Source organism: Scyliorhinus canicula, chromosome 10, assembly GCF_902713615.1.
Source record: "Scyliorhinus canicula chromosome 10, sScyCan1.1, whole genome shotgun sequence".
NCBI classification, from domain to species: Eukaryota; Metazoa; Chordata; class Chondrichthyes; order Carcharhiniformes; family Scyliorhinidae; genus Scyliorhinus; species Scyliorhinus canicula.
In genome coordinates this window covers 7,202,638-7,229,765 of record NC_052155.1, presented here as the reverse complement: position 1 = coordinate 7,229,765, position 27,128 = coordinate 7,202,638, and the positions used below count along the sequence as shown (strand labels likewise).

The 27,128-nt window shown below is 49.0% G+C and overlaps 1 protein-coding gene across 1 annotated transcript in view; it reads left to right on the top strand.

The window, feature by feature from the left end:
• Positions 1-27,128, top strand: part of LOC119972211 (BTB/POZ domain-containing protein KCTD1) — a 196,681-nt gene that overhangs the window by 134,677 nt on the left and 34,876 nt on the right. The gene's annotated exons all lie outside the window — the stretch shown is intronic.

Genomic DNA, 27,128 nt, shown 5'->3' with positions numbered 1-27,128 from the left:
CCCCCCCCCCCCCCCCCCCCCCCCCCCCTGCTCTCTCTCCTCTCCTTCTCTCCAAAAGAGGACTCTACCTAGGCACACTTCCCCCGCCCTATCCCTGAAACACCCGCGCATTCATTGTGGCCAATCCACCTAACCTGCACCTCTTTGGATTTGTGGGAGGAAACCGGAGCACCCGGAGGAAACCCACGCAGACACGGGGAGGAATGCGCAGACTTTGCACAGACAGTGACCCACGGCCGGAATCGAACCCGGGTCCCTGGCGCTGTGAGGCAGCAGACCTGAGCATTATGCCACCATGGGATCCCATGTGGGATCTTGCTGTGTACGATGTTTGCTGCGTTCCAACAAGGTCTAGTCTTCGAAATGGTAAGCATTGGCTGTAAAGTGCTTTGGGAAGACTTTGGGTCGTGTGAGGTGCTGCTACATCAATGCAATTTCCTCTTTCCCGATGCTTTCTGTGCTTGGTTTTGGGGAGGAGGTGGGGCTAAGCATCTATATCTTACGGCAGGCGTAAACAACCTTTCTGAGGCATGCCGTACTGAATTCAACTCACAAGAAATTTGCTTGTGTATCATTCACCTGGGCTGGATTTGAAATCGGGGACCAGCCAAGGTTGTATTCTGTAGCTCGTAGCACCTATCATTTCAGTCGCTCAATGCAGTCCTTGGACATGTGGGTGGGTTTTGAGTGGGTTAAAATCAGGTCCAATGTCTTTGCGGCAGATTGCAAAGGATGAAATCAACTGAGCCCACCTGTGACTCTATTTGCAATCTTTGCATTGTGGTGTTTTTAGCATTTGAATTCTGTTGTCTGGTATGTTATTTATCCATTGTAACAGTTCGGAGAGACGGTGGTGCAGTTGTTATGTCACTGGACTAATAATCAAAGGGCTCAGACTGATGGCCAATCCCACCAAAATAATTAGTAAGAAAATCTGGAATATAAAGGTAGTGATGAAATGAAAAAATGAAAATGGCTTATTGTCACGAGTAGGCTTCAATTAAGTTACTGTGAAAAGCCCCTAGTCGCCACATTCCGACGCCTGTTCGGGGAGGCTGGTACGGGAATCGAACCGCGCTGCTGGCCTGCCTTGGTCTGCTTTAAAAGCCAGCGATTTAGCTGAGTGAGCTAAACCAGCCCCTATTGGTTTCCATGACGACTGGAATCGTTGATTGTTGTAAAAACCCATCTGGTTCACTAATGCCCTTTAGGGAAGGAAATCCGCCGTCCTTACCCGGTCTGGCCTACACGTGACTCCAGACCCACAGCAATGTGGTTGACTCTTGCGGTTGCCCCCTCTGAAATGATCTTGTAAGCCCCTCAGTTCAGGGGCAGTTAGGGATGGGCCACCAACACTGGACCAGCCTACGTCGCATCAAAGAATTTAAAAAAAGATTGAGCAGATGGAAAGAAGTATTCTTAGTTGGCCGAGTCCATATTCCTCTGTGCGATGTGGGCATCGCTGGCTAGGCCAGCATTTGTTGCTGACCTCTAATTGACCCTGAGATGGTTGTGAGGCATTTTCTTGAACTACTGCAGTGCGTCTGTTGTAGCTAGGCCCGTGGTGCTGCCTTAGAAGGCACTTCCAATATCCTGAAGGAATGATGACATATTTCCATGTCAGGATGGTGAGTGACTTGGAGGGGAACCTCCAGGTAGTGGTGTTCCCATGTTTCTGCTACCCTTGTCCTTCAAGATTGAGCTCTCTGGTTTGGAATGTGCTGTCAAAGGAACCTTGGTGAGTCCCTGCAGTGCATCGTGTAAATATACAACCTGCTGCCGCAGTGCGCCGGTGGTGGATGGGGTTGCCGATAAAGTGGGCAGTTTTGTCTTGATGGTGTTGAATACTCATCCAGGCAAGTGGAGAATATTCCATCATGCTCCTGACTTATGCCTTGTAGATGGTGGTCAGGCTTTGGGAAATCAAGAGGCGAGTTACTCTCCACAGGAATTCTAGCCTTTGACCAGCTCTCGTAGCCAGTCCAGTTCAGTTTCTGGTCAATCTTAGCCCTCAGGATGTTGGTAGTGGGGGATTCAGCGATGGTAATGCCATCGAGGGATGATGGTAAAATTCTCTCTAGTTGGAGATGGCACATGTGTGGTGCAAGTGCTGCTTGCCAAGCCTGGATGCCGTCCAGGTCTTGCTGCATTTGGACATGGACTGCTTCAGTATCTGAGGAGTCGCGAATGGTGCTGAGCATTGTGCAGTCATCCGCAAACATTCCCACCTCTGACTGTATGAACAAAGAACAATGCAGCACAGGAACAGGCCCTTCGGCCCTCCAAGCCTGTACCGGTCATGATACCAACCTTTGCCAAAACCGTCAGCACTTCCTTGTGCCGTATCCCTTGTGCCATATACTCTTCAAGATGGCGCGGAGCGAGGTGACTCTCTGCGAGCTCTCCCCAACAGATCCTCTTTTTACTTAACTTATACTCGTTCTAATCTTTTTAAAATTAATTCTAAAGCTAATATTATCTTCTCTTGCCCCTATTATGTATTTTCTTGAATTCTGTTTAATTCCCCTTTCTTCCATGTACTGAATGATCTGTTGAGCTGCTTGCAGAAAAATACTTTTCACTGTACCTCGGTACACGTGACAATAAACAAATCCAATCCAATCCAATCCTCAATACCCATCCTATCCATGTGTTTGTCAAGATGCCTTTTGAACACCGTTAATGTATCTAAATGATGGAAGGGAGGCCATTGATGAAGCAGCAGAAAATAGTTGGATATAGGACACTACCCTGGGGAACCCATGCAGATCATTGACCTTCAAAAACCACAACTATTTCCTTTGTGCAAGGCATGACACCAACAGAGTGTTTTCCCTCTGATTCCAATTGGTGTCAGGTTTCCTTGGTGCCACATATCTGTCAATGCCGCCGAGATGTCAAGGGCAGTCACACTTTTTCATGTTTAATGATGGCCATAACTCTTGGCTTGATGTCGGAAAGGTTGTGAATTCAGGTCCCGCTCCAAGGGCTTGAGCAAGTCACCAGGACTGATACCCCAGCGTCAGCCACACATCTATTCGCGGCATGACGTCGCGGTGCCGTTGATGCATTAATGATGGGTGAGCGATGTTGACCTCCATCATTTGGGCGGCACAGTGGTTAGCACTGCTGCCTCACCACAGCGGCCACCCGGGTACAATTGGGGCCTTGTGTGACTGTCCAGTGTGGGGTTTCCACTTTCTCTCCGTGTCAGTGTGGGGGCTCCGGTTTCCTCCCGCTGACCAAAGATGTGTGGGTTGGCTGGGGCTGCCGGGGGGGGGGGGGGGGGGGGGGGAGTGGACCGAGGTGGGGTGCTCTTTCAGAGGGTTGGTCTCCTGCACTGTCCAGATTCCATGATTTGACAGACGGCAAAATCTGACCCGTTATTGTTGCTTTCGTTGACTCTCTGCTGCAACAGGTTATAAGGAAGTAATTATTTTTCAATGGGGTGGTTCCCTTTCATTTGCTTTGCGTGTTCATTTCACAACCAGACCTGATGTTTCTGCTAATCGTCCTTGCTTTGGGGAACCTCGGTAACATGCCCACTGAACCTGTTCACCAGCTGCTCTCTAAATGTGTAGACTCCGTTTTAGTTCATATATAACCAGAAGCCATGCTATTGTTCTTAAAGCAGTCCCCGCAAAGTTAAATCTGATCAGCCCTCTGCCTCTCACAGTCACCTTGACGACACTTCCACACAGCATGTCTCACGTCAGTTCCCGCTTCTACTTCCTCCTCCTCTGTCACATCTGCTCTCTCCGTGCCACTTTGCGTTACCAGTTTTTGCCCTCAGCGTGTACCTGACTAGTCTCCCCGCTCGACGGACCGCTTTCTTCCCACCTCCATGATGGTTCCGGCACCAAACCCACTCCCCCCCAACCTTCCGAAGCGACTTGGGCCTTGTATTGCCGAACTCAGGTAGTATGTACAGGCCACTAGTGAATGGAAGACCTACCTGGGCCTCTGACCATGTAGCTGCTTGTCTTAGAAGCATGGAATGGTTCGAACTATAGAATCCCGACAGTACAGAAGGAGGCCATTTGGCCCATCGAGTCAGCACCGACCCTCTTAAAGCGTACCTACCTTGGCCCACTCATAGACCAGCACAGTACAGGCCCTTCGGCCCACAATGTTGTGCCGACCATTTATCTTAATCTAAGATCAACCGAACCAACACCCCTTCAATTTACTGCTGTCCATGTGCCTGTCCAAGAGTCGCTTAAATGTCCCCTGCCCCAGTCCCGTAACCCCACCTAACCTGCACATCTTTGGAAACTAAGGGGAAAATTTAGCATGGCCGTTCCACCTAATCTACGCCTCTTTGGAATGTGGGAGGAAACCGGAACACCCGGAGGAAACCCACACACAGACGGGGAGAACGTATAAACACAGAGAGTCACCCAAGGTAGGAATCAAACCTGGATCCCTTGCGCTGTGAGGCAGCAGTGCTAACCACTGTGCCGCCCCGATCTTTCCACTGCTGAGAATAACAGCCTTTGCTGTTGGGAGTGTGTGTCTGAAACAAAAGTAGTCACGTCGTTGGTTTGCAGCACCCTGGCTAAACAAGAGTGACCGAGAATTGTTGTTTGAAGGAAAGTTTGGCGGGGGGGGGGGGGAGGAGGGGGAGGGGGAGGGGAGGGAGGGAGCAGTTTGATTTAGAGGAGGCAAATCCTTAAGAGTGTGACGGTTAGATGAGGAAAGGATTCCACGTAACAAATTGTTGTGATTTGAATGGATTGCCCGAAGCAGATTCAATAGTAATTTACAAAGGAGAATTGGAGAGATGCTTAATGAATCAGGATAAGTGGGATAATTCTCTGATTGGCAAACCGTAACTCGTACCACGCTGATCAGTGCCAGGGCCTCCATGCTTTTTTTATAAATATATAAATTTAGAGTACCCAATTAATTTTTTTTCCCCAATTAAGGGCAATTTAGCGTGGCCAATCTGCCTCACCTGCACATCTTTGGGTTGTGGGGGTGAAACCCACGCAGACACGGGGAGAATGTGCAAACTCCCCACGGACAGTGACCCAGAGCCAGGATCAAATCCGGGTCTTCAGCACCGCAGTGCCAGTGCTAACCACTGTGCCGCATGCCGTTCCCCCCCCCCCCCCCCCTCCACTTTTACCATCAGTGTTTAACATCATATTAAGGGGAGGATGTAACCTGCATTGTAAGCATTTCAGAAAACATTCACTGGGTTGATTTTTGGGATCGAGGTGTTGCCTTTCTGAGGAAAGTGACCATGGTGGACCTGACATAGCGTTTGGAAGGATGAGGGATGATCTTAAAAATAAATAATAACATAAATGACCTTTATTCTCGCAAGTAGACTTACATTAACGCTGCAGTGAAGTTACTGCGAAAAGCCCCTAGTCGCCACATTCCGGCGCCTGTTCGGGTACACAGAGGGAGAATTCCGAATTCTCAGCTGGTACGGGAATTGAACCCGCGCTGCTGGCCTTGTTCTGCATCACAAACTGTCTGGCCCACTGAGCTAACAGAAACATGTTGGATGCTGAGAGGATGTCTTCCTTTGTGGGGGAATCTAGTACTGGGAGAAATTGGAGTCTCCCGTTTGAGGTGAGTCATCGAATCATTTATGGAACAGGAGGAGGCCGTTCGACACATTGAGCCAATGCTAGCTCCCACAGAGCCATCCAGTTAAACCCACTTGAACCCGGTGGCCCTGGAGGTTTATTTCCCTCACGTACCCACCCGTATTCTCTTGAAATCGTTGCTCGTTTCTGCTTCCACCACCCTCCTGGACAGCAAGTTCCAGGTTGTTGCAACGCTCTGTGTTTTTTTAAAAAAGGGTTCTTCCCTACATTCCACTTTGTATTGGATTGGATTGGATTTGTTTATTGTCACGTGTACTGAGGTACAGTGAAAAGTATTTTTCTGCAAGCAGCTCAACAGATCATTCAGTATATGAGAAGAAAGGGGAATTAAAGAAAATTCAAGAAAATACATAATAGGGCAACACCAGATATACAATGTAACTACATAAGCATTGGCATCGGATGAAACATACAGGGTGTAGTGTTAATGAGGTCAGTCCATAAGAGGGTCATTTAGGAGTCTGGTGACAGTGGGGAAGAAGCTGTTTTTGAGTCTGTTCGTCCGTGGTCTCAGACTTCTGTATCTCCTGCCTGATGGCAGAAGTTGGAAAAGTGAGTAAGCCGGGTGGGAGGGATCTTTGATTATGCTGCCCACTTTCCCCTGGCAGCGGGAGGTGTAGATGGAGTCCATGGATGGGAGGCAGATTTGTGCGATGGACTGGGCGGTTTTCACGACTCTCTGAAGTTTCTTGCGGTCCTGGGCCGAGCAGTTGCCATACCAGGCTGTGATGCAGCCCGATAGGATGCTTTCTGTGGTGCATCTGTAAAAGTTGGTACGGGTTAATGTGGACATGCCAAATATCCTTAGTTTCCTGAGGAAGTATAGGCGCTGTTGTGCTTTCTTGGTGATAGCGTCGACGTGAGTGGACCAGGACAGGTTTTTGGTGATGTGCCCCCCTAGGAATTTGAAACCGAACCATCTCTACCTCAGCCCCGTTGATGCTGACAGGGGTGTGTACAGTACTTTGCTTCCTGAAGTCGATGACCAGCTCTTTAGTTTTGCTGGCATTGAGGGAGAGATTGTTGTCGTTACACCACTCCACCAGGTTCTCTATCTCCCTCCTGTATTCTGACTCGTCGTTATTCGAGATCCGGCCCACTATGGTATCGCAGGCCCAAAAGATTAAATCTGCCCCCCCCCTACCCGTCCTTATATAACCAGTTAATGAGAAGAGATTTCCTTGTCTACTTTATCTCTAACTGTCATTATCTTGTACTTCTCACAGAGTCGTAGAGTTCAACAGCACGGAAAGAGGCCCTTAGGGCCATCCATGCCGACCCATCAAACCCTAAACTATTCGAATCCCATTTTCCAGCACTTTGCCCGTAGCCCTGTATGCAATGAAATTTCAGATGGTCATCTAAACACTTGTTAATTGTTGAGGGTTCCCGCCTCTACCACCCTTTCAGGCAGCGAGTTCCAGATTCCCACCACCCTCAGAGTGAAAATCTTTTCCTCACATCTCCTCTAAACCTCTTGCCCCTTACCATAAATGTATGCCCCCTGGTTATAACCTCTCCACCAAGGGGAAAAGTACCTTCCCATCCTTTACACGAAGGGGAACAACCCCAGCTTTTCTAACCTAATCTTTTAACTAAAATCCCTCCATCCCTGGAACCATCCTGGTAAAGTATCACGTTCTTCCTAAAGTGTGGTGACCAGAATTGGGACCCAAACAGAGCTTTATGACGATTCAGCAGGACGTCCCTGCATTTGTCCTCAATACCTCTCGGGTGTGATCCCTTTATTTGAGATGTGCTAGAAATATATTAGTAGTTCAGAGAAGGTTCACTCGACTTGATTCCTGGGTTATCCTGTAAGCGAGGGTTGGGCTGGCTGGGCCTGTACTCATTGGAGTTTCGAAGAATAAGAGGCAAATTTATTGAAACGCAAGATCCTCAGTGGACTTGAAAGGGTGGATGCTGAGAGATTGTGGGGGGAGACTAGAACAAGAGGCCGCAGTTTCAAACTAAGGGGGGTCCTCCTTTTAAGACTGAGATGAAGAGAATTATTTTTCTCCGAGAGCGTTTGGAACGCTCTTATCCCCAGAGGGATGGAGTTGGGGGGGCATTGAATATTTTTAAGCCTGCGGTAGATAGATTCTCGACTAACAAGGGAGTTGACGGTAATGGGTTGGGGGGGGGGCGCACAGAATGCATCATCAGATCACCACCGATCTAGTTGATGGTGTAGAAGGCGGAGGGTGCAAATGGCCCACTCGTGCTCCTGCTCCTTATGTTTGCGTTTATGAAGCCTGAGATTCCAGGATCTTGGAAGAGTAATTTTGTCCCTCATGGGGGTTCACGGATCTTTGGAATTCTGTACTCGAGCTCAAGAGCAACGGAGGCTGTCGAGACTGAGATAGATGGGATCTTGAACTGCAGGTCGTGGGGAAAAGGCAGGTCAGAGAAGTTGGGGCCAAGATCAGATTAACCATGGTCTTATTGAATGGGGTGCTAGGGCCAAGGGGCCAAACGCCTACACCTGCTTATAATCTCACTTCAGCCAGGCTGGAGGATCGGGCTAATTTGCTAGCTCTTTCCGAGAGCTAGCACAGGCACGATGACTTACTTCTGTGTCTGCCTTCTGCTTTGAAAATGTTATGATGTGGAGATGCCGGCGTTGGACTGGGGTGAGCACAGTAAGAAGTCTTACATCACCATGTTAAAAGGCCAACAGGTTTGTTTCAAACACGAGCTTTCGGAGCACTGCTCCTCCCTCACTGCTCCTTCACCCGAGGAAGGAGCAGCGCTCCGAAAGCTCGTGTTTGAAACAAACCTGTTGGACTTTAACCTGGTGATGTAAGACTTCTTACTGTGCTTGAAAATGTTGTAAGAGATCCCGGTTTATAAGTATACCGTGACATTTTGAAAAAATATAAATTTAGCGTACGCAATTTTTTATCCAATTGAGGGGCAATTTAGTGTGGCCAATCCACCTAGCCTGCACATCTTTTTGGGTTGTGGGGGTGAGACCCATGCAGACACTGGGAGAATGTGTAAACTCCACACAGACAGTGACCTAGGGCCTGAATCGAACCTGGGACCTCGGCGCCATGAGGCAGCAGTGCTAAACACTGGTCCACCGTGCCTTTATACCTTGATAGAACAAAGGATGAACGCTGGAATATCTTAAATCATACCCAGCTGCCTGTTACAAAGAATGTTCCACCGTTTGGTTTGAGAGCTGATTGAAGCACAAAGGCCCGTTTTCGAGGCTAAACACGCTGGAATAATTAGACATAACCACTTCTAAACTTGTTCTGTAATGTGCGAGCTGCTGGTGTAAAATAAAGCTTTCACTATAATGCTGGCCTGTGTTGTTTTAGTGCCAGCCGTGGCTACGGTGTAGGAGCACCGGCGCTTCCTCGCATCAAGGATGACTCTTCCTTGCAGATGGTTAGGTTGCAGCGAGATCTCTGTCGCAAACACAGAAAATGCTCGGCAATCTCAGCAGTTCTGACAGCATCCGTGAGGAGACAAGGGAGCTGACGCTTTGTGTCTGGGATGTCCCATTGAAGCCACGTCACGCCCACCCGGGGGGGGGGGGGGGGGGGGGGGGGGGTTGCCGACGGGACCCGAGGATCCCACCGCCAGCGAACGGCCAGAGGATTAATGCAGAATGCAAATAGTTGAGACACTGACCCTTGCGGCGCTCCACTGGCCACAACCTGCCAACTTGAAAATGCCACGTTTATGCCCACTCTTCTTCCTGTTCGTTAACCGATCCTCTGTCCGTGCTCGTATATTACCTCCAATCATCAGTCCTTACCTTACCCATTAAGCTTTTTGTGTGGCACTCTGTTGCTTGCTCTTTGAAAACCACTCACAGACACAGTTTAAGAAAAAGCGATCTATCGATTAAGTCTGAGATGAGGAGAAACGTTTACTCCTAGGATCGTCAGTTTGTAGAATCCCCCCCCCCCCAGAGCAGTGGGGGCTGGGCCATTGAGTTCATTCAACATTGAGTGAGACAGATTTTTGATCTGCAGAGGGGTCGAGGGTTATGGGGGCCAGACAGTAAAGCGGGGTTGAGACCACAGCCAGCTCGGGCATGATCTTATCGAATGGCGGAGCGGGCTCGATGGACGGAGCGGGCTCGATGGACGGAGCGGCCTACTCCTGTTCTAAACACTGTTCTCCTTATATAAAAAAAAAGATTCCTCGCCTCGCTGTTTTTTTTTGCCAGATGCCCTCTCCCCAACGCGTAAACCTGCTACCGTGTTTCTCGAATCACAACGCGTGAATTTCAGACGTATTTCCATGGTTCTGAAGCATTTTGGTAGGTTGGGAGGCTGTGAATGGCTTTGATGTCCTTTTAAAAAATTTTTTACAGTACCCAATTCATTTTTCCAATTAAGGAGCAATTTAGCGTGGCCAATCCACCTATCCTGCACTTCATTGGGTTGTTGGGGCGAAACCCACGCAAACACGGGGGGGGGAATGTGCAAACTGCAAACGGACAGTGACCCGGAGTCGGGATCGAACCTGGGACCTCGGCGCCTTGAGGCAGCAGTGCTAACCACTGCCCCACATGCTGCCCTTCGATCTCCTTTTTAACTAGCCTATTGCAGTCTCAACTGAAAGACGGGTCACGGCACTTTCCACCAGAAATACTAACGTGGCTCAGCCCTGACCCAGCGGGCCAAAACATTACCGCCCTTGACCGTTTCACACCCTTGCCTCTCCAGATGGATTTTGTAAATAACATTGCCTATTCTGTGATGAACGCAGTGTAACACAGAGGTGGACGGGCAGACGTTGGGTTGTATCAACCTTCATATCCATGACTGAAAGGCGACCGATTCCATTCGTCCGGGCTGGTTTCGCATCGGGGTACGAAAAGGTGAAATGGCTCCACAACAAATCATTCAGTCCCTGTAATTACAGCCACGTCAGCAAAGGACTTGGTCCTTTTAACGAAACCTGGAGAATTCTGACCTTAAATCGATCCTAATGGCCATAGAAATATTGACTTAGAAAAAAGGCTAAGTCACAGCATTTTGCTGCAATGATTTAATTAGTTTTCCTGATATTTATTTACGCAGAAAGCTGATTAGAACACGAAGCAATGGATAAATTTCAGTTCAGTCCCTGATCATGGGTTAGAATCTTATGCGACCCCAGTGCTATTAGTAAATCACTCCTGTGTAAATATGAGATTAATGAACTTCCATCTGTGTCGTTCATTAAAAACAGTTTTGAAGAGGATTTGCTTTTCTGTAGCACCTTTCATTACCTCAGGAGGAACCAAAGTACTTTACAGTCAAGTGTTTTAAAAGTGTGGTTATTGTCACAATTTGTGGGAGTTGTGACCTATTTGTGTGCACCTAGCCCCCACAAACAGTAAGTGCGATGACCAGGTAATGTTTCATGTGAAAGAGATTGTTGCTCAATTGGCAAATATTGGCTTGGCCGCGAGGGAGAACTCCCCTGCTATTTTTCAAAAGAAAAAAGTTCCCATGAGATCTTGCACATCCAACTGAGAAACAGCACCTCTGACAGTGCTGCTGCCCCTCCAGCGGTGCGCTGGAGGAGTCGGCCTAGATTATGCAAGTCTCTACCGTGGGATGCGGGTGTCGCTGGCTCGGCCAGCATTTGTTGCCTGTCCCTAATTGCCCTCGGGAAGGTAATGGTCAGCCTCCTCTTTGAACCGCTGCAGTCCATGTGATGTGGATACATCCACCATGCTGTTAGGAAGGTCGTTCCTGAACTTTGACCCAGCGACAGCGATCTGTTTCCAAGTCAGGATGGTGAGTGACTTGAATGGGAACCTGCAATTGATGGTGTTCCCAGGTATCTGCTGCCCGGGTCCTTCTAGACGGTAGAGGTTGAGGATATAGAAGGTGCTGTTGAAGGAGCCTTGATAAGTTGCTGTCGTGCATCTTGTAGATGATACACACACTGCTGCCACTGTGCATCGGTGGTGGAGGGAGTTACTGTTTAAGTTGGTTAATGTGATGCCAATCAAGTGGACTGTTTGTCCTGGGTGATGTTGAGCTTGTTGTTGGATGTGCTCCTCATAATCACCGCGGGCGCGTCTCCTTGTAAAATTCAGCCATAATGTGTTTGAAGACGAGTTTCACGCCTGAGTTATAAAGGGTTGGGAGGAGGTGGGGGAACACATGTGGATGTGATGAAACACCAGCACCCTACAGGACATCAAAATGTTGATGATTTGGGGGTCCGGTAGTATGATGGTAATGTCACTGTAATAGTGATCCATGGGTCAGGGCTAATGACATGGAGATGTGAGTATTTTGTTTATTTATGGGATGTGGGCATCGCTGGCTGGGCCAGCATTTATCGCCCCTCCCTCAATACTCTTGAACAGAATAGCTTGCTGGGCCAGAGTTTTAAGAGTCAACCACCGATTTCGAGTCACACGTAGGACAGACCAGGTAAGGACAACAGATTTCCTAGGACATTAGTGAACTGGATGGGCTTTTTACCACAATCGACAATGGTTTCATGGTCATCGTTAGACTTTTAATGCCAGATTTTTGTTGAATTCAAATTTCACCATTAGCAGTGGTGGTATTTGAACCCGGTTCCCGAGAGCATCACCCTGGGTCCCTGGATTACTAGCCCAGCGACAATACCACTATGCCACCGTGACAGCTTGAGAATTAAAATTCAGTTAATTAAATATAAAGCTGGTCTCGGTAGTGGTGACAATGAAACTTTAGTGTACCCAATTCATTTTTACAATGAAGGGGCAATTTAGCGTGGCCAACCCACTTACCCTGCACATCTTTGGGTTGTGGGGGCGAAACGCACGCAGACACGGGGAGAATGTGGAAACTCCACACGGGCAGTGGGCCGGGATCAAACCTGGGACTTCGGCGCCGTGAGGCAGCAGTGCTAACCACTGCACCACCGTGCTGCCCTGTTACAATGAACCATTGCCGATTGTCGTTCAAACCAATCTGCTTCACGAATGCCCTTTAGGGAAGGAAATCTGCCGCCCTGACCCGGTCTGGCCCACATGTGATTCCAGATCCATGGCAATGTGGTTGACACAGAAGTTAGCCTAGCGAGCCACTCCGTTATATCGAGCTGGGCCACAAATGCTGATTTTGCCAGCGACGGTCACAGCCTGTGAATAAATAAAAGGTAATGGGCGGGATTTTCCATATGCCTTTGGCGGTGGACAGAGGCGGCTTGCCAAACGATGTGCAGGGTAGGTAGATTGGCCACGCCAAGTTGCCCCTTAATTGGAAAAAAAAAAGAATTGGGTACTCTAAATTTATAAACAAAAAGGAAGGTTTGTTTGCAGGTGTTATTTGTTTATGCCTAAATAAGTGCGGAGGTGATTCCAACTGATGAAGTTGTTCCCTTTTTTTGTGTCGCCTTTAAACATTGCTAATGTGCCAACCTGCGGGTCTACGATGAAACCAAGATAGGTAAAGGAAGGGGGGAAAGAACTCGTTTGAAAGTGGAGCAGTGTTGCCATACAAATGGTATTAAACCGACAGCTCCCCATGCAGAGACTGGTAATGTAATATTTATTGTCACAAGTAGGCTTACATTAACACCGCAATGAGGTTACTGTGAAAATCCCCTGGTCACCACACTCCGACGCCTGTTTGGGTACACTGAGGGAGAATTCAGAATGTCCAATTCACCTAACAAGCATGTCTTTCGGGACTTGTGGGAGGAAGCCGGAGCGCCCGGAGGAAACCCACGCAGACACGGAGAACGTGCAGACTCCGCACAGATAAGTGAACCAAGCTGGGAATTGAACCTGGGACCTTGGTGCTGTGAAGCAACAGTGCCAACCATGCACATCGGTACTATCCTATTGCTTTGGGAAGCCTTCCAGTCATTGATAGTCCCTCAGGGTATTATTTCTGGAATGGAGGAGGCGTGGGGAGGGGGGGGGGGGGGTGGGGGGTGCAATTCAATTGGCTGTTTAAGTAATTCTTGCTTCTCCTAAATGACAATTTATACCGTCTCTCAAAATCTTTTCCATTCATTTGCCCACCACCGAGTTTAGATTTTTCGATCTAACCAGTGACCTCACAGCTTCGATCAACTTCCTTTACTTAACAGCAGTAAAATCACCTGTCATTTGTGAGATGTTCTACGTAATCTGCAGTAAAGCAACAGGGAAATAAATGGGTTAAAGTGGTACACGCTGCACATAAGGCTCCATCGACGACTCCTCCTCCGAAGCCCATCAGTATATCTTTCTATCCCTTTCTTCCTCATGTAATTGTCTATCTCTCCCTTAAATTCATCAGCAGAGGATGGGTGGGGGGGTTGAAATCCCACCGTAGAGCTGGTGGAATTTGAATTTAAAGTAAAAATCTGGAATTGAAAAGCTACCCCCGGTAATCGTGACTGCTAAACCTTGGTTGTGAAAACCCGTCTGGTGCAAGGTGATGGTGACATCAAAGCAAATTACTGCGGGTGCTGGAATCTGAAACCAAAACGGGAAATACTCGGGAGCGTTGACAAGAGGCATCCATCCAGACTGGAAACGTTAGCCCCGCTTCTCTCTCCACAGGTGCTGCCAGACCTGCTGAGATTGTCCAGCATTTTCTAGTTTTGGTTCCCTGTATGTTTTTTTTAGGCGGGGGGGGAAATCTGCCATCCTTACCCGGTCTGGCCGACATGTGACTCCAGATCCACACCAATGTGGCTGACTTTTAACTGCCGCGTTGAAATGGCCGAGCGACGCACTCCGTTTAAGGGACGGGCAACGAATGTTGGCCCAGCCAGCAACACCCACATCCCACGAATGAATACAAAAACCCATGCCATTCACCTCAACCACTCCTATGTGGTGGAGAGTTTCACATTTGAACGAGACTTAAATTTAGTTGTACTTAAAATTTCTTTTTTTTTAAATTTAGAGTACCCAATTTATTTTTTTCCAATTAAGGGGCAATTTGGCGTGGCCAATCCATCTACCCTTGCACATCTTTCTGAGTTGTGGGGGTGAGACACGGGGAGATTGTGAAAACGCCACACGGACAGTGGTCCGGGGCCGGGATCGAACCCGGATCCTCGGCGCTGTGAGGCAGTGCCAACCACTGCACCCCCGTATTGCCCCCTTACTGAAGATCTCTAATCCACCAAAATACTTTGTCCATGCCTGGGCTAAGCTTTTTTTTTACTGCCTCTATCAAGCTACTGCAGTATTTATGATCCTTCTCGACCCCCGAGGGCCTCGTTACAGTCCTTTGCCTTGCTCAGCCAGGTAATGAGCACCCCGAGGCAGCAATGGCCAGAGTGTCTTCCAAAGTGGTGATGCCGTTGCATTTGTGAAGTTTCTTTCAACATTGACTTTTCAGTTCAAATTTATTTTGGGGCGGTCGGTCTGGAGTTGGTCTTTTGGTTTGAAAGTGTCTGCAGGGGGCAATTCCACTCCCGGTTTATGGATGGTGGAATTGAGCAGAGAGGTGTACCCGATGACCACTTTCGGCTCGCAAAGTAGGAGCGAGCCGGAGCCACGGAGGAATTTCCGTCCGTTTACTGGACCTTCCCCTTGTTTATTTCAACATCTTCTTCAAAAGTGGCCCTGTGAGCAGTCTGCAGTTCTCCCCGTGTCTGCGCGGCTTTCCTCCGGGTGCTCCTGTTTCCTCCCACAAGTCCCGAAAGACGTGCTTGTTAGGTGAATTGGACATTCTGAATTCTCCCTCTGTGTACCCGAACAGGCGCCAGAGTGTGGGGACTAGGGCTTTTCACAGTAACTTCATTGCAGTATTAATTGGATGGATGCCCTGGAGAGAGTGAATTCTTCCTCTTCCTGTGCGAGGCTTAGCCTCACACAGTTCAAGGTGCTGCATAGGGCCCACATGACTGGGACGAGGATGAGTAGGTTTCTCGGGGGCGAAGACAGGTGTGCGAGGTGCTCGGGGAGCCCAGCGAACCACGCCCATATGTTTTGGGCGTGCCCAGCGCTGGGGGAGCTTTGGAAGGGGGTAGCAAGGATGGTGTCGAGGGTGGTCAGATCCAGGGTCAAGCCAGGCTGGGGACTCGCAATTTTTGGGGTTGCAGCGGAGCTGGGAGTGCAGGAGGCAAAAGAGGCCGGTGTTCTGGCCTTTGCGTCCCTAGTAGCCCGGCGGAGGATCTTGCTTCAATGGAAGGATGATAGGCCCCCAAGTGTGGAGGCCTGGATCAATGATATGGCGGGGTTCATCAAATTGGGGAAGGTGAAATTTGCCCTGAGGGGATCAGTACAGAGGTTCTTTAGGCGGTGGCAGCCTTTCCTGGACTTCCTGGTGGAACGGTAGGGAAATAGGGCCGGCAGCAGCAGCAACCCGGGGGGGTTTGGTTCGGTGGGAGAGAGAAGTGTGTACATGGGTTTGTTGGATGTGGCGGGTGTTATCTCTTTCCTTTCTGTTGTTTGCTTTTTTTGTTTTTGTAGTTGGGTGGGTGTTGTAGTTGGGTTTTTACCATGGTTGTTTTGTTAATATTGTTTTGTTGTTTATATTTTGTGAAAATCTTAATAAAAATTATTTTTTTTTAAAAATCATTGCAGTGTTAATGTAAGCCTACTTTTGACAATCAATAACATTTGCATGTCGTCTGAATTTACTGTGAAACCAGATGCGAAGAAAACGTGTGCATTTTGTAACGCCGCATCTAACTCGGATAAAACATAATAATAATCGCTTATTGTCACAAGTAGGCTCCAATGGGGGCAGCACAGTGGCGCAGTGGGTTAGCCCTGCAGCCTCACGGCGCCGAGGTCCCAGGTTCGATCCCGGCTCTGGGTAGCCGAGTAGTCTGATTAGTAAGTTTGCAGACGACACAAAGGTTGGTGGAATTGCGGATAGCGATGAGGAATGTCAGAGGATACAGCAGGATTTAGATTGTTTGGAGACTTTGGGCGGAGAGATGGCAGATGGAGTTTAATCCAGACAAATGTGAGGTAATGCATTTTGGAAGGTCTAATGCAGGTAGGGAATATACAGTGAATGGTAGAACCCTCAAGAGTATTGACAGTCAGAGAGATCTAGCTGTACAGGTCCACAGGTCACTGAAAGGGGCAACACAGGTGGAGAAGGTAGTCAAGAAGGCATACGGCATGCTTGCCTTCATTGGCCGGGGCATTGAGTATAAAAATTGGCAAGTCATGTTGCATCTTTTTCCCAGGGTAGAGGGGTCGATTACTAGGGGGCATAGGTTTAAGGTGCGAGGGGCAAGGTTTAGAGGAGATGTACGAGGCAAGTTTTTTTACACAGAGGGTAGTGGGTGCCTGGAACTCTCTGCCGGAGGAGGTGGTGGAAGCAGGGACGATAGTGACGTTTAAGGGGCATCTTGACAAATACATGAATAGGATAGGAATAGAGGGGTACGGACCCAGGAAATGTAAAAGATTTTAGTTTAGACGGGCAGCATGGTCGGCACAGGCTTGGAGGGCCGAAGGGCCTGTTCCTGTGCTGTACCTTTCTTTGTTCTTTGTTGTTTGGGTCACTGTCCGTGTGGAGTTTGCACATATTCCCCGTGTTTGCGTGTGTTTCGCCTCCACAACGAGAGATGGATTGGCCACGCTAAACTGCCCCTTAATTGGAAAAAATGAATTGGGTACGCTAAATTTATTTTTTTAAAAGTAGGCTCCAATGAAGTTATTGCGAAAAGCCCCTAGTCGCCACATTCCGGCACCTGTTCGCATTACAAGCCAGCTGTTTAGCTCACTGTGCTAAACCAGCCCCTCAAAACCTGAGGCGATTAATGAGTTTCCCTGGCCACTTTCAAGGAATTATCTTCTCCACGATCTGGTGGCTGTTCTTGGTTTCGAACCTACCAGTGGGAGAAAGAAAAGTGCTTTTCGGACTCGCAGTCTCATTTCATAGAATTTACAGGGCAGAAGGAGGCCATTCGGCCCATCGAGTCTGCATCGGCTCTTGGAAAGAGCACCCTCCCCAAGGTCAACACCTCCACCCTATCCCCATAACCCAGTAACCCCACCCAACACCCAGGGCAATTTTGGACACTAAGGGCAATTTATCATGGCCAATCCACCTAACCTGCACATCTTTGGACTGTGGGAGGAAACCGGAGCACCCGGAGGAAACCCACGCACACACGGGGAGGATGTGCAGACTCCGCACAGACAGTGACCCAAGCTGGAATCGAACCTGGGACCCTGGAGCTGTGAAGCAATTGTGCTATCCACAATGCTACCGTGCTGCCTATCTGTCCTGCAAGGCTGGTGTCGTGAATGGGAAGCAACGCCTTTCAGGGATTTGTACCGCATACAGTGTGCATCTCTCCTTTTATTTTCAACTCCTGTCTCCTGGGGACGTGCTCAATGTACCAGTGGATAAGTGTGAATTATAACACTCGAGCAAGGGCACCATAATACAGCTAAAGAGTTTTAAAGGAGACAGTGCTTCAATTTGTTTTTCCTGCTGCAGAAGCTGTTTTCTTTTAATCGTGAAAAATTACATCTATTTTTCATTATGCCTGCTATTTATAACAATTGGAAAACCGAATGCGTACAGCATCCAGGTTTTGAAATTCATTTTGTGTACATGCCCAAAGGCATGCGAGTAATCTACTGGGTATATAAAAATAAAATATCAGACCAGGCTAGAGACGTCGTGGAGAATGAGTCTCAGCCATCTGCACAAGACATAAAGAAACAGGCCATTCGGCCCAACCCGTCTATGCTGGTGTTCATGGTCCAAGTCAGCCTCCCTACCCTCCCCCCGGAAATGCCGATGGTTGCAAAACCCCATCTGGTTCACTAATTTTTTAAAAATAAATTTAGAGTACCCAATTATTTTTTTTCCAATAAGGGGCAATTTAGCGTGGCCAATCCACCTAACCTGCACATCTTTGGGTTGTGGGGGTGAGACCCACGCAGACACGGGGAGAATGTGCAAACTCCACACGGCTGGTGGGCCGGGATCGAACCCGGGTCCTCAGTGTCGGGAGGCAGCCAGTACTAACCGAGCAAATAACTCAGTTGAAGAGCAATAAGGGATGGAGAATAAATGCTGGCCCAGCTCGCGATGCCCACATCCCTCAACGACTAAAAAATATATAAATACTATGGCTACAAGAGCAGGTGAGCAACTAGGAATCCTGCAGCTCACCTCCTGGTTCCCCAAAGCCTGTCCACCATCTACAAAGCACGAGTCAGGAGTGTAATGGAATATTCTCCACTTGCCTGGATGAATGCAGCTCCAACAACACCATCCAGGACAAAGCAACCTGTTTGATTGGCACCACATCCACACAAGTATTCATTCCCTCCATCCCCGATGCACATGTACGTACCATCTCCAAGATGCACTGCAGTAACTCACAAAGGCTCCTTAAGGACCACCAAACTCACTGTAATCCAGAAGGACGAGGGCAGCAGACGCACGGGAACACTATCATCTGGAAGTTCGTTTCCGAGCCACTCATCGTCCTGATTTGGAAGTATGTCTCCGTTCCTTCATTGTCACTGGGTCAAAATCTTCAAATTCCCTCTAATAGCACTGTGGGTGTACTTACACCTCCGGGACTGCCGCGGTTCGAGAAGGCCGCTGTCCATCACCTCCTCAAGGGGCAATTAGGGATGGGCAATAAATGCTGGCCTAGCCAGCGGCACCCTCATCCATAAATGAAAAAAAACATAATTTCAGACATCTTTTTATCAATCTCTTCATTTCTCCCTCGTGTATTTATCCAGTCTTCTGTTAGTGGGTGTAATGGCACTCTAGTCACTGATAAATGCAGTAAGGAATTCTGGAGAAAGCTCTTTGCCCAGAGAGTGAGAATGTGGAAGCCGCTCCCACACCGAGAGGTTGAGGTGAAGAGTACAACATCATTTATAGGGGAAGCTAATTACACGCGCAGGGTGAAAGGTAGAGAAGGCTTCCTTGATTGGGTCAGAGGAGGCTGATGTGGAGCCTGGACCAGGAGTGTGCTGGATAAGCTGGCGGCATCTAGAACATAGAACAGTACAGAACAGGCCCTTCGGCCCTCGATGTTGTGCCGAGCCATGATCACCCTACTCAAACCCACATATCCACCCTATACCCGTAACCCAACAACCCCCCCCTTAACCTTACTTTCTCGGACACTACGGGCAATTTAGCATGGCCAATCCACCTAACCCGCACATCTTTGGACTGTAGAGAGAGAAACGAGAGTTAACATTTCAAGTCCAATATAACTTCTTCGGAACTGGATCTTTGACTTTGATCATTTGGGCTGAAGGTTCCTGTTGTGTAAATTGTTATGGACCAGGGTTTAGAGAACCCCAAAGTATATCATTGAGTTCACCTGACCCACAACTTTTAATAGATTGTGGTATGGGGAGCACACAGCCCACTCTACAGGTGTGGTACAGCAGAAATGGAAAAGTATTTTTTTAAGCAAAACAATGTTTATTCTATGAACTCAAGTTAACCATTTTAAAACATACAGTGAACATCTCAGCAACCATTAATTCAAATACAACCCCCAAAGACTAAGTAATCCTTAATAACTTCCCAAACAACATCCAGAAGACAAAAGAAACACCTTTTTACCAGAAGCACGTTAGGTTTACATTCACTGCTGAAAACATTTATAATTCTGAATTCACCAAATGATCAAGAGATAGTCTTTTCATGGCAGAGAGATCAGCAGTACACCTGCTCTGTCAGGCTTCAGCTCCAACACTGAAAACGAAACTAAAACACACCCTGCAGCAAACAGCCTAAAACAAAAGTAAAAAATCGACACAGCCCAGCTCCACCCACACTCTGACATCACTGCAGTAATATGAGCAGCCAAACATTTCTTAAAGCGATATTCTCATGACAAAATCCTTTGTCATACTTTCCCTGAAATGCACTGATCTATTCTCCTCGATCACTCCCTGTGGTGGTGAGTCCCACTTTCTAATCACTCTTGAGTTCCCCATTGTATGTATTGGTGACTGCCCTATATTCATGACCCCTAGTTCTGGGCCGTTACACGCCCATTTATCAAACCCTGTCATAAATTTGAAGACGGCAATCAGTTCATCTTTTCATTGAATTATGCAACTAACAAAGGAGGCCATTTGGCCCAGTGTGCCGGCTGCTAGCCTAAACCCAGGGGATCAAAAGTCAGTGGGTGGTGATGGTGGCAGGGGGGAGGTGAGGAGTATTGGGTGGCAGGGTTGTTTGTAAGCGGTAGTCATACGGCGAGGGCTCCAGGGGTATGTCCTGCCAGAGTGGGCAACACAAAGGGTATTTTTCTAAATGATAGATTCCTCGACGCTTACAACACAGAAGACCATTCGGCCCATCGTGTCCACACTAGTCATCAGATGAAAAGATCTGACTGCACTCATCCCATTTACCAGCGTTTGGCCCATAGTCCTGGAGGTTACGGCAGGACAAGTGAATATCTAAATACTTCTTAAATGTTACAAGAGTTTCTGATTCGACCACCCTATCAGACAGAGTTCCAGACTCCGCCAACTCCCCTAAGTCTACACTTAGCTTAAATCTATGGTTATTGGGCCTCCTACTGATGGAAGAAGAGCCTTCCTATACACCCTGTCTGTGCCTCTCACCATCATCTTATTCACCTCTATCAGGTCCCCTCTCGAACCTTCTCTGCTCTACGGAAAGCAGCCCCAGCCTATCCAATCTTACCTCCGAGCTCAGGCCCACCCGCCCAGGCAGCATTCTGGTAAATCTCCTCTGCAGCCTCTCCAGTGCGGGTTCGGAACTAGAAACTCATCGGACTCGGTGACGCCGCTTGCGAGATTTAGACACTCAAGACGCCTCGCAAGATCCAGCGACACGTCGCTGGGTGGAATCCAGATCTGCAAATTCAAGTGAGCGGTTAGCCTCGCTTGAATATGTCTGCACAGAGTATCGGTATCGTGCCTGGGAGATGGCGCCATTTAGCAATGGTTTCCCAAACATGGATCAGGCGTAACGGGGGGGAGGGGGGTGTTTCCCAGCCGATTGGAGGCCCCCGCGTCGTCGGACTCTGGACAGAGCTAAATGCTCCCAAAACGGGATTCTGTTTCTTTTTCGTTAAATCGCACCCTGGAGGAGAAGAGAGTTTTACTAGAGAAACTACTAAGTATTAAAAAAAAATGTTTTCTAAACATTTGTAATGTTGGCCTTTAAATTCAAAGAGAGTTAAAACTTTGCAATGCCTGTACATAGCTCAGGTTCGACCCTGCGGAGTGCTGCTTTCCGATCTGGGCACTACATCTGCAGAAGCACATGTGGGTGGCACGGGTGCACAGTGGTTAGCACTGTTGCTTCGCAGCGCCAGGGTCCCAGGTCCGATTCCCGGCTTGGGTCACTGTCTGTGCGGAGTCTGCACGTTCTCCCTGTATCTGCGTGGGAGGGCAGCACGGTGGCGCAGTGGGTTAGCACAGCAGTCTCACGGTGCCGAGGTCCCAGGTTCGAACCCGGCTCTGGGTCACTGTCCGTGTGGAGTTTGCACATTCTCCCCATGATCGTGTGTGTTTCGCCCCCACAACCCAAAAGATGTGCAGGGTAGGTGGATTGTCCACGCTAAATTGCCCCTTAATTGGAAAAAATTAATTGGGTATTCTAAATTTATTTTATAAAAAGTGGGGAGGCCCGTACCGGCGCCAAAGAGCGGCGTGAACCACTCCGCCATCGGGCCGCCCGGAAGGTGCGGGATCCTCCGCAACTCTGAAGGGCCTCCGGCGCATGCGCAGGACAGCCAGCATGTTCTGGCGCATGCGCAGACCCTCGGGGGGGGGGGGGGGGGGGGGGGTCGGAGAATCCCACCCAAAGTGTCTGCGTGGGGTTTCCTCCGGGTGCTCCGGTTTCCTCCCACAAGTCCCGAAAGACGTGCTTGTTAGGTGAATTGGACATTCTGTATTCTCCCTCTGTGTATCCGAACAGGCGCCGGAGTGTGGCGACTAGGGGATTTTCACAGTAACTTCATTGCAGTGTTAATGTAAGCCTTCTTGTGACAATAAAGATTAGTTTAATTATTGGTCTTGGGGTGAGTGCAGAGCACGACACTGAGTCAATATGGCAGGTTGAAGAGGCTCCTCCAGTATACATTAGAACACAGAGGATTTAAGAGTTAACTAATTGAGGTATTGAATAAAAGAGTTCACGGGGCGGAGAGAGAAGAAATCGTTTCCTCCAGAAAAAGGAGGAAGAGCCTTGAGATTAGAGCTTAGGCCATTTGGGAGCGATGTCAGGAAGCACGTCTTCACACACAGCAATGGAAATCTGGAACTCGCTCCCACCCAGCTGTTCAGCTTGAGGGTCAATTAAAAATGTGCAGATTCTGCTCCAGTTTCAGGAAGCTGCCGTTTGGATCAATTGGTCCTGAATGTACGCACTCTGGCAGCCGACGCAAACTCAGCGAGATTCTTTGAGGGGGGGGCAGCTTCCTTATTGGCCACCTCTAAACATGCCGCCCAATCCAGGGTGGGTGGCTGGAGGAGGGTCGATGCTGCCGGATCGACGAGAAGGCCCAGCAGCTCTGTCGCCCTGGCAGCCCCAGCGGGGGAGATGAAGGTGGTCCAGGCCAGAGACCGAGGGAGCGTGGCAACGTGCGGGCGCACTCCCAGAGGGAAGTTTGAATTGGAGGGACCTGACGGGCGAGGCCCTCTGTCCTCCCCTGTTTGCCACCCCCTCTTAGAGGCAGGTAGCTACTGGACAGCTGACCCACGTCCGGCCCCGTCGCTCAGAATCTTCTCCGGCAGCAGGACTGTGGCAGCGGACCGAGTCGACAAGATTGATTGTTTTCTGTTGGGTAAGGGCCTTCGGGGTTCGGGACCCAAGATGGGTGGATGGGGCTAAAATGTCAGCCATGTGTTTTGGTACATGCTGAAAGGGGCTGAATGGCCTCCTCCTGTGCCTATTCTGGCCTTGTGTGCTCCACACCATTGGCGACAGTGGCACCTCCTACAGCTAAAAGAGATAGCTGAGGAAATTGTGGAGGCATTGGTGATGATCTTTCAAGAATCACTGGAGGCAGGAAGGGTCCCAGAGGGCTGGAAGGTGGCTAATGTAACATCATTGTTTAAGAAGGGAGGGAGGCAGAAGACGGGAAATGATAGGCCGGTTAGCCTGACTTTGGTCATTGGTAAGATTTTAGAGTCTGTTAATAAAAATGAGATCACAGAGCACTTGGAAGTGCATGGTAAAATAGGACTGAGTCAGCACGCCTTTGTCAAAGGGAGGTCATGTCTGGTAAATCTGTTGGAGTTCTTTGAGACGGTAACAAGGAAGATAGACAAAGGAGAACCAGTGGACGTGATTTATTTAGATTTCCAGAAAGCCTTTGACAAGGTGCCGCATAGGAGACTTAAATAAGTTAAAAGCCCATGGTGTTGAGGGTAATATTCTGGCATGAATAGAGGATTGGCTGACTGGCAGAAGGCAGAGAGTGGGGATAAAGGGTTTTTTTTCAGGATGGCAGCCGGTGACTAGTGGTGTGCCTCAGGGACCACAACTCTTTACAATATACATTAATGATCTGGAAGAAGGTACTGAAGGCACTGTTGCGAAGTTTGTAAATGATACAAAGATCTGTAGGGGGCTGCAGAAGGATTTGGACAAGCTGGGAGAGTGGGCAATGACGTGGCAAATGAAATACAATGTGGAAAAGTGTGAGGTTATGCACTTTGGAAGGAGGAATTTAGGCATCGACTATTTTCTAAATGGGGAAATGCTTAGAAAATCAGAAGCACAAAGGGACTTGGGAGTCCTTGTTCATGATTCTCTTAAGGTTAACGTGCAGGTTCAGTCTGCAGTTAGGAAGGCAAATGCAATGTTAACATTCATGTCGAGTGGGCTAGAATACAAGACCAGGGATGTACCTCTGAGGCTGTATAAGGCTCTGGTCGCACCCCATTTGGAGTATTCTGTCCGTGTGGGGTTTGCACATTCCCCCCGTGTCTGCGTGGGTCTCACCCCCACAACCCAAAGATATGCTGAGTGGGTGGATTGTCCATGCTAAATTGTCCCTTAATTGGAAAAAAAAAGAATTGGGTACTCTAAATTAATTTTTTTAGATGAAAACTTAGAACATACGATAAATACATGAGGATACATAATGAAAATACATAAATATAGACCACGGGTGAAGTATACAATATATAGTGCTATAACTGTAGAAAAGATGTGTGGAAAGACCAGTTCCGTCATTAAGACCAGTTCAGACGCTAAGAGGGTCATTCAGGAGTCTGGTAACAGCGGCAAGAAGGTGTTTTTGAACCTGTTAGTGCATGTTCTCAGACTTTTGTATCTTCTGCCCAATGGAAGAGGTTGGAAGAGAGAATAACCCGGGTGGGAAGGGTCTTTGATTCTGCTGCCCGCTTTCCCAAGGCAGCGGGAGGTGTAGACAGAGTCAATGGATGGGAAACGGGCTCTTGTGATGGACTGGGCCGTGTTCACGACTCTAGTTTCTTACAGTCTTGGGACGAGCAGTTGCCATACCAGGCTGTGATGCAGCCCGATAGGATGCTTTCTATTGTGCACCTGTAAAAGTTGGTAAGAGTCAGTGTGTACATGCCGAATTTCCTTAGTTTCCTGTTGTGCTTTCTTGGTCATAGCATCGACATGGGTGGACCAGGTATGATTGTTGGTGTTGGGGCGCGGATGACACTTCGCTTCCTGACATCGATGACCAGCTCTTTTATTGTGTTGACTTTGAGGGAGAGATTGTTGTCGTTACACCACACCACTAGGTTCTCTATCTCCCTCCTGTACTCTTTTCTTGTTTGACTAATCCTTGTTTGAGATCCGACCCACTACGGTTGTGTCATCAGCAACTTGTAGATGGAGTTGGAGCTGAATTTTGCCACACAATCGTGTTTGTATGGGGAGTATATTAGGGGGCTAAGTACGCAGCCTTGCAAGGCCTCGGTACTGAGGACTATCGTGGCGTAAGTGTTATTTTTTATCCTTACTAATTGTGGTTATGGGTCAGGAAGTCGAGGATCCAGTTGCAAAGGGTGAAGCTATTTTAAATCTATTCGCCGCAGTTTACCCAGCCTCTGACGTGCTCTGGTAGCCACAGTATTTATGTGGCTATTCCAGTTCAATGGTAACCAGCCGCCCCCTCTCCCCAGTATGTTGCTAGTGGGGAATTCAGCAATGGTAATGCCATTGAATGTCAAGGGGCGATGGTTAGATCCTCTATTGTTGGAGATGGTCATTATCTGGCTCTTATGTGGCGCAAATGTCTTGATATTGTCCAGGCCATGTTACATTTGGACATGAACTGTTTCAGTATCTGTGGACTCACTGAACATGGTCAAGTCATCTGCTACCATTCGCACTGCTGACCTTCTGATTGAAGGCAGGTCATAGGAGAAGCAGCTGAAGATGGTTGGGCTGAGGACACTAACCTGAGAAACTTTGCTGTGATGTCCAGGGAGCTGTGATCATTGACCTCCAACCACCACCATCTTCCTTTGTGCCAGGTGTGACTCCAACCTGCGGAGATTTTCCCCCTGATTCCATTGACTCCAGTTTAGCTGGAGCTCTTTGATGCCACACTTGGTCAAATGCTACCTTGATGTCAAGGGATCATTCTCACTTCAGCTCTTTTGCCCATGTTTGATCCAAGGCTGTAATGAGGTCAGGAGCTCAGTGGCCCTGGCGGATCCCAAACGGTGTATTCTGGGTGAGTAAGTGCCACTTGATAGCTCTGTTGATGACCCCTTCCATCACTTTGCTGATGATTGAGAGTAGATTGATTGGGCGGTGATTGGCTGGGTTGGATTTGTCCCGTTGTGTACAATTTTCCACATTGCCGGGTAGATGCCCAGTGTTTTAGCTGTACTGGAACAGCTTGGCTAGGTCACGGCAAGTTCTGGAGCACAGGTCTTCAATACAATTACCGGAATATTGTCAGGGCCCATAACCATTGCAGTGTCCAGTGCCTTCAGCCATTTCTTGATATCAGGTGAAATGATACTGATATCAATGATGCTGGATCATCAAATCCAGATCCTCCATTCGGCATACCTGCCTGAAGATTGTTGCAAATGCCCTATCTTTGGCACAGAAGACTGGACGGCTCAGAGGACTGGGCGGCACAGAGGACGGGGCGGCACAGAGGACGGGGCGGCACAGAGGACGGGGCGGCACAGAGGACTGGGCGGCACAGAGGACTGGGCGGCACAGAGGACTGGGTGGCTCAGAGGACGGGGCGGCACAGAGGACGGGGCGGCTCAGAGGACTGGGCGGCTCAGAGGACTGGGCGGCTCAGAGGACTGGGCGGCTCAGAGGACTGGGCGGCTCAGAGGACTGGGCGGCTCAGAGGACTGGGCGGCTCAGAGGACTGGGCGGCACAGAGGACTGGGCGGCTCAGAGGACTGGGCGGCTCAGAGGACTGGGCGGCTCAGAGGACTGGGCGGCACAGAGGACTGGGCGGCTCAGAGGACTGGGCGGCACAGAGGACTGGGCGGCTCAGAGGACTGGGCGGCTCAGAGGACTGGGCGGCTCAGAGGACTGGGCGGCTCAGAGGACTGGGCGGCTCAGAGGACTGGGCGGCACAGAGGACTGGGCGGCTCAGAGGACTGGGCGGCACAGAGGACTGGGCGGCTCAGAG